Consider the following 8,543-nt stretch of genomic DNA (forward strand, 5'->3'; position numbering starts at 1 on the left):
AAATGCCATTGTAAATATTGTATTTATTTGAAAAGATGTAAGAAAACTAATAGTGCTTTCTTGCTTTTGTATTTTACTGATTGCATTTTAGACACATTTCTCGTGTGGAGAAGTTTATGAATGATCTGAATTAAAGCATGGCCTTTTTTCCCCCCGCTTTTGTCCAGCTCTACATTTCCTTGGGGCAGATGGAAACTGAGAGAGGCTTTCTAATCACTTGCCATGAGCAAAAATGCCACTTCCTCATCCCCCAACACATTTCTTTGCACCATCAAGTCTACAAATCTGCAGTGAGATCTCTTTCCACGTTGAGTTTTTGTTGTCCTGTTCTGGTCAAATGTATGTGGTCGGCTGCTACATGCAACCTCCAAAAGAGCAGTATTGGACATCTGGGTAGCATAGCGGTCTATTCCGTTGCCTACCAACATGGGGATCGCTGGTTCGAATCCCCGTGTTACCCTTGACTTGGTCAGGCGTCTCTACTGACACAGCTGGCCGTGCCTGTACGGCGTCGTTTTGCTAGCTATGTTAGCTAGCTATTTGCTAGCTATACACGAGTGCAGGGAGCTCTCATAATATAGATAGCAAAACGACGCCATGTCCCGGCCGCTGCTTCACCCCCTCTGCCGAGGGGAGGGCTACAGACTACCACATGCCTCCTCCGATACACGTGGAGTCGCCAGCCGCCTCTTTTCACCTGACGGTGAGGAGTTTCACCAGGGGGACGTAGCACGTGGGAGGATCCGTTCCCCTCCCCCCCTGAACAGGCGCCCCGACCGACCAGAGGAGGTGCTTGTGCAGTGACCTCAATCGTTACTATGGGCAAATTTGTGCGTACACACCCATGGATTTTTTTAGTCAAGATTGTTTGACAGTCGGCAGCAAAGCATGATGGTTATTTGTAATTCCTTCCTCCTAACATCCGTTGTCTACCTCTTGCAACGAGCAATCACCCCGGCCTGCAAAGACACCAGTGTTAGCCGGTCTGTGTCTAAGTTCAGGGGTTAGCCAGGTTCTACACGGGTCTCTGAGACAAACTTCAGGGCTAAAAAATCCCATGGGTGTGTCCGCACAAATTTGCCCATAGTAACGATCGATACATGAGGGCCCCAGAACACAAGCCCACGTCCGGCTTCCCTCCAACGGGGTCATTTCGCTGTCTATATTCTGAGAGCTGCCTGCGCCCGTTCATACTGTGTGTGTGTGTGTGTGCGCTCTCATAATATAGCTAGCAAAATGACGCCATACAGACACGGCCAGCTGTGTCTGTAGAGACGCCCTACCAAGCCGGAGGTGACACGGGGATTCGAACCGGCGATAATATAGATAGCAAAATGACGCCGTACCGGGACAGCTCAGAGAACGGGGTGACTGGCCAGGCACAACTGGGGGGTGGGGGGGGGCAGTATTTGTTTTTTGCAAGCTCGGGTAAATTTTCACGCTGGTGCTTATTTGGAAATCAAACTTGTGCGATAGTTATCCAAAGCCACTTAATCACATATCGGGGTGCGTGTCGTGTCAGCTGAAATGAGGCGTTCGCGGCTCCTCAGCGGGTTGGTACGTAACCTGGGAGGCCCCGCGTTGTTGTTTCTGCTCCAGCGGTGCGTCTAAACAAATTCTTAATAACTTTCTGGCGGAAGGACTTGTTTTCATGCGCTGCCGGGCTTCGAGCTGAGCTCTGGCAAAAGCGCCTTCATGGGTTTTTGCTCTTCCGTTTAACGCATGTCGGAAAAAATTAACGCCGCAAGCAGATGGCATCTTTCTCCGCTTTTCAGCTGCTAATGGTGGATTCAGCACCAGACCTAGATAAGGGACCGTGTGAAATACAAGCAGCAGTGAGACGTGCTTTCTAAAGCCCAAAAGAAATCAAATTCGTATTTACGGCAAATAAATGTTTGCTCTGCATGCAGGGGGGAGAAAAGGGGGAAAAAATCGACCATCCGAATGGAGGCAATTTGCATTTTCTCCTTTCTGACCTCGTGAGCGAGGCAATTCTTTCCTGCAGCAGCAACAACGTGGAGGCGACTGGATACGAGAACAGTTCGGTTTTATTGGAAGCAGGTGGAAGAACCGCGCCCTGCTAACGCTTTATTTCTGAGGCCTTTACGACTCGACGGTCGGCTAAGACTTGTTAAGATGGGTGTTGTTTTTTTTCTCCTGTGGCTCGGTAACGCGAGGCGAACCGGGACGAGAAGTTCCCCGTCGCATCCGCAGGCGAAGACGGCCGGAGAATGACCCATAATGCAGTTCGGCCGGGCCTTCGGTATAGGAGGCCTCCATATATATATATATATATATATATATATATATATATATAAAATTTCTTTGTCCACTGCCCCCCATCGCCCTCAACCCCTCTCAGGCTCCAAACCACCTAACTATACACAAGCTGGACTTGTGTATACACACTCCCTGCGAGTGAACGCTGACACATGACAAATCAAAGGTCTAATAAACAGCTTGTGCTGAACAATTTCCCCCCGCCACCAAAGGATAAAAATAAACAAATCTGTCGGTCGGCCTAACCGGGCCTTTTGGTGGGTCTGTCTGCCGATGGCTGGGTGGCCCAGGGCCGCTCGGTGTGAGGCCTGGGATGGAGCCACAACTGTTTCCTGTGAGCCCCCCCCACCCCCCCTCCCGAGAACCTCAGCAACCGGCTTAGTGGGTGGTATTCCCCTCCTCCTCCGTCCTTTCCTCTCTCACCCCCTCCCCCTTTCCCCCCTCTCGCTCAGAGCCCACACCCCTCCTCTACTTCTCTCTTCCCGAGCCCTCCTCAGCTCCTCCCCGTCACATCACACCAACCGTCTCGACCAGCCTCCCTGCAAGCAGTCGCTCCTTCTGTCCGTCCTCCCTGGCAGCGTCTCGCGCCAAACGCTTCCCCCCGCGGCCTTGGACAGACGGGACAATGTTGAATGTTGCTTTTGTGCTTTGTTAGTTAACTTTCTTTACTTGGTCAAGATTCATTTGTGTGTGTGTGTGTGCGCGCGCACACACACAAATGTGTGAAGAGGGTGCACGTGCACCCTCTCTTCAACGAAAGCAGCTTGTGTCGTAAACTTGCACGTTGTTAAATCATCTTCCAGTGATTGTGTTGTTGATCTGAGGCCTTTTTAACTCGGCCGGGTTGGTGGTGGTGGTGGTGGTGGGTGGGGGTGTTAAGCGAAGGGCTCCCCCCCCTTTGTATCATTAAATCCAAGCATTCTTCGTTTTCAAATTAATCACTCGGCTTCAGATAAGTTCCTTCCACGTGTTTGTGCGTCCGCGTGCCTTTGTGAGTCCGCTGAGCGTTCTCTGCGTCGTTCTCTCCCCTGCTCGCGGCGGGAGCGTGACCCTCGTCGAGCTTCCTCCGGTTTGGGTGAAGAATATTTTTTTACGGCACTTTGGCTTCGTCTCCGCAGCGAGCCACCCCGGGCTGCGCTTTACTGTGATTTCAGAAAAGCCGAGAAGTGTTGTTAAGAGTGTTGCACAAACCTCTCAGCTCATCTAAAAATCCCCCGACGTAGCCTCCGGCTGCTCCGGGTGCTTTCACAAAGCGGTGGCAGCGCACCGTGTAACATAATACCCGCGTTCAATCCGCCCTTCATCCTCGTGCGAGTCGATAAAAGCAACGCCTCTCCCTACAAATTGATTGGTCATCACGTTTGCCGAGCCGCGCAGGTTGCAGCATCGGTGTAGCTGCGGACTTCTGGGCACCAGAATTAAGATCTGGACCAACCGCCTGACGTCCATCCACGTGAGGGATGCTGCTCCGTCAGCAACCACCCAACGGTGGTGAACCCCGATGACGCTGAGCCGAGCTCACCGTGTTAAAACGAATAGCGGACCCTAGGGAGGTAGCAGGCCCGGTGTAAAGCAAAGGTCAAGGGGTTAAATTCAACGGGACGGGGCGTCCGGGTAGCGTAGCGGTCTATCTCGTTGCCCTACCAACACGGGGATCGCCGGTTCGAATCCCCGTGTTACCCCCGGCTTGGTCGGGCGTCCCTAAAGACACAACTGGCCGTGTCTGCGGGTGGGAAGCCGGATGTGGGGGTGTGCCATGGTCGCTGCACTAGCGCCTCGTCTGCGCCTGTTTGGGGTGGGGGTGGGGGGAATAGCGTGATCCTCCCACGCGCTACGTCCCCCTGGTGAAACTCCTCACTGTCAGGTGAAAAGAAGCAGCTGGTGACTCCACATGTATGGGAGGAGGCCTGTGGTAGTCTGCAGCCCTCCCTGGATCAGCAGAGGGGTGGAGCAGCGACCGGGACAGCTCGGAAGGGTGGGGTAATTGGCCGGATGCAACTGAGGGGGGGGGGGGAATCAATGGGACGAACACCACACTGATGCCAGCTTATGTGGCCGGAAGCATGAAGCTCGTAGGACGAGCTCCAGAAGGTCGCCGACTTGACGGGCAGTTTTCCGAAGACTTCACGTCTTGCACTATTTCGCAGCGGGTTGCGGCCCTCGACTACGGACTCGTTCTCGAGCCCGCGGTGTGAAGGTCTGCGCCGCATCCCGGGCGCCGCGGCGTAACGACCGGGATTTGACTGGATGTTGGACAGCGCTGGTTTGTGATCATTTCTGAAGAACGTTCTGGTACTTTTTTATTCTTCAGACGAATATCAAGTTTCCCCATGAGGGGGGTCACTTCAGTGGTTTTGGGCAGCACTGCTCGGGAGGTGTAAACGGGTCGTGTAGTTATCGGAAGGTCGCTGGTTCGATCCCCGGCTCCTGCAGAGAGCGTGCCGAAGTGCCCTGGAGCAAGACGCTGCACCCCTTAACTGCCCCTGATGAGCAGGTTCGTGCCCTGCACAGCAGCCTCCACCACCCGAGTGCATGTGAGGCCTACGTTGTCCAGCACTTTGAGTGGCTGGTAGACTAGAAACGCGCTACATAAATGCAGTTAATTCATTTACCAATTAACATTTGAAGCGCAGTCGGAAACATTAAATATTGGTGTTAAAGTGTGTTGTTACCTTCTACTAATGAGACGTTACAACTCGTTTCAACCCCACGGGGCTATAAACTTTAATAATAACTTCGGCACGTAAGGTTATGCATCATGCTCGGTCCGTTATTCCAGGTGCAACAACCTAAACGACCCCTGTGTAAACAAGGAACTAAACGATGGTTCCTAACAATAGTTCCTATTGTTACAATTGGAATCTGAAACGTTCCTCGTTTGGCAGAGGAGGAGGGAGAAACATGAATATTACAGTGTGGTGACATTTCGACTCCTACTACACTTATCACCGTGCACTGTTCTGGTGTCCGTCTGCACAAGCTTCGGTCCCTTGGGACTCGCCGCATTAAAGTCTTGTACGAATCTGACTCGATAAGCTTCGGTGTCAAACTTGACTCGAACCCCCCCCCCCCTCCCCAAAAGACAAGACTAACCCCCTCGTACAGTCAGCTACAGAACAGCACCCTTTCACCTGGCGGTGATCCGGTGTCTTGCCTAAGGACGCCCTACCCGGAGTGGACCGTCACCAGGGGGGCTTTAACCCGGGCCGGACCCTCCGCTTCACCATCTAACCAGCTATCCGGGGAATGCGAGCCGGTTTGAGGCGCGGTGGCGCAAAGCCGGGTTTGGAGGGGCTGGGATCTCGGTGTGGAAAGACGGTGGTGGTAACAGTTAATTTGAGGTAAGAGAGGCCTTGTATCTGTTGGCCCCGAGTCTGTTTAACTGCCCCCCTCCCCCCCTCCTTCCCCAGCTTTCCAGAGGCATATTTTTCTCATTGTAAAGAAAATTGGCAATGGCTCTGTTCCCATCACCTTGATATAGACTAAATAAACACATATGCATATACGCGTGTGTGTGTGCGCGCGCGCGCGTGTGCGTGCGTGTGTGTGCGTGTGTGTGTGTGTGTGTATTCACTGACTTAGACATATGTGAGCACAAACTTAAAACCACCCAGACAGTTTGGCAGGCCGAGACAGAATGAGTGAGAGCGAAAGACAAGAAGGAAGGGAGAATAAAAGACACACCAGGGCCCCAATCTCTTCTATCTTCTGCCTCTCTCTCCCTCCCTCTCCCCTCTCTCTCTCTCTCTCTCTCTGTCTCTCTCTCTTTCTCTCCTTCTCTCTCTCTCTCTCTCTCTCTCTCTCTCTCTCTCTCTCTCTCTCTCTCTCTCTCTCTCTCTCTCTCTCTCTCTCTGTCTCCCTCCCTCTCTCTGTCTCTCTCTCTCTCTCTCTCTCTCTCTCTCTCTCTCTCTCTCTCTCTCTCTCTCTCTCATTCACTCACTCACACACCAGGGCCCAATCTCTTCTATCTTCTGCCTCTCCCTCTATCTCTCTCTCCCTCTCTCTGTCTCTCTCTCTTTCTGTCTCCCTCCCTCCCTCTCTCTCATTCACTCACTCACACACCAGGGCCCAATCGCTTCTATCTTCTGCCTCTCCCTCTCTCTCTCTCTCTCTCTCTCTCTCTCTCTCTCTCTCTCTCTCTCTCTCTCAATTCACTCACTCACACACCAGGGCCCAATCTCTTCTATCTTCTGCCTCTCCCCCCCCCCTCTCTCTCTCTCTGTCTCTCTCTCTCTGTCTCTCTCTGTCTCTGTCTCTCTGTCTCTCTCTCTCTCTCTCTCTCGTTCACTCACTCACTCACACACCCTTGGGGGGGTGAGCGGCACCCATCCTCTGGGTCAGTCGGTTGTCAGTGTGTGGCTACGGCTGTGATGCGGATGATGTTGGGGGGCGGTGTGGGCATCAGCGTTCTGCTCATAAGCTAAATCACCAAGAATTTTCCAGCGAGGCGATCTTGAACGGATTATTGCGGGCTAACAGGTTAGTTTGTCTAATGGCAAGGCCATTATCACTAAACGAGGCAACTTTGCGTAAAAAAAACACAAAAAAACAACAACTGCCCACCTTGGCTCGCGCTATTCGGAGTTGAATTCTGAAAACCGCTGCTTTTGTCCACCTCGTGAGATACGAACCAGATGTGGAGGGATGGCGACACCGGGAACACCGTCCACAGAGCGCTGGGAGGATTAGGGCTCCCGCCGCAAAAGCTGCGCAACGCAACACGTTCGACCGTGGCTCGGAAAGCCCGCACCGGGTCAAACACGAACGTCTCCTAATGTTTGTTAACGCGTTTACGTTTTATTATCTTATCCTGTAAATGTGAGGAGGGCTTGGCCTGTTCACATTGCCTCGCTGAGATGCAAGAAAAAAAAGTGGTGCATTTCGGAAAACGTCCAGCAGAGGGCACTGCAGCAGCAAACAGACAGCGCAGCTGACAGGCAGGGACGCGCCGCAAGCCGCTGTGTTTGGCGTGCAAGAAAGCACTTCTACCTCTGAGACGTGTTCAACTTTTCCGCTGTATTGACCACGTGGGTGTTTGGTTTGATTTATCTTTCCAGAACAGGGATCGATTACTTATTTTAGAGGGGTTCCCCCCCTCCAGCGCAGTCCCATAGCAGAGACCGTTAAAATGTCTTCAACTCACAACCCAAACTGAGCGGAGCGCAGCGCGGGCCCATTATAAAGAACTGGTGTTCTTGGCACGTGGGGGACCCACGGAAACCTGCCAGTGGCCCATTTCTGGTCCTGGCCCGTCATATTAGCGGGGTCCCCACCTAGCCCGCGGTTGCCCTTTAGACACCCCCATATGCAAGCTGTGAAACACTGCTGTAAGCGGTTTGTTCACTTCCGGCTCATCCACCACACCCCTGCCCCACGCCCCCTGCCCCAAACCCCCACCCCTGCCCCACACCCCCTGCCCCACCCCCCTGCCCCGTCTGTCCACGGCCTCCTAAAGTTGCCCAGCTGGCAAACTGTGTTGTTGTTTCACTCAGCTGTAATGTGTTTACTCGTTGGGCCTCGGCGGTAGCGCGTGGCCGGTGCGCTGGTACACACAGGTGCAGCCACACAGCTGAAGGGACTGTTTCCTCCTCCGGCTCGGCCAGCCGGGCTTACAGCCACAGCACCGAGTCGGCCCGCCGCTCCAATCTCGCCTTTCGTACCGCTCGCGTTCAAACGCAAGCCACGGTGCGCGACGGCGGACCGCGACTAGCGTAATTTGTACCTTTTCAGCACCGTCGCCATCTGAAGGACGGGTATGTAGCGTTTGGTGGAGCGAGGGCGGCGTATGTGGGAATCTGGACCGAATTTTCAGCTCAGACTTCATCACCACGGGCCGGCTTGTTATCTGTCACGCTCAGCAGCGCAGCAGAGATGTGTTTCTCTGGCCCATTTGACAATGCAAACCACAGTGGATCTTAGATATGGTAGGTAATATGAAATACATGTGTGGGTGAGAGGGAGAGGGGGAGGGAGGGAGAGACTGAACGTGTACTGATGTGTGTGTGTGTGTATGTATATAAATATATATATATATGTATATATATATGGTTCGGTCAGCCATGCCTTTATCTAGTCTGGGTCATAAGCAGGTTCGGTCAGCCGGGCCTTGATCTAGTCTGGGTCATAAGCTGGTTCGGTCAGCCGGGCCTCGATCTAGTCTGGGTCATAAGCAGGTCAGTCGGCCAGGCCTTGATCTATTCTGGGTCATAAGCAGGTCGGTCGGCCAGGCCTTGATCTATTCTGGGTCATAAGCAGGTCGGTCG

The sequence above is a fragment of the Lampris incognitus genome, chromosome 14 (genome assembly GCF_029633865.1).
Source record: "Lampris incognitus isolate fLamInc1 chromosome 14, fLamInc1.hap2, whole genome shotgun sequence".
In the NCBI taxonomy this organism is placed as follows: domain Eukaryota; kingdom Metazoa; phylum Chordata; class Actinopteri; order Lampriformes; family Lampridae; genus Lampris; species Lampris incognitus.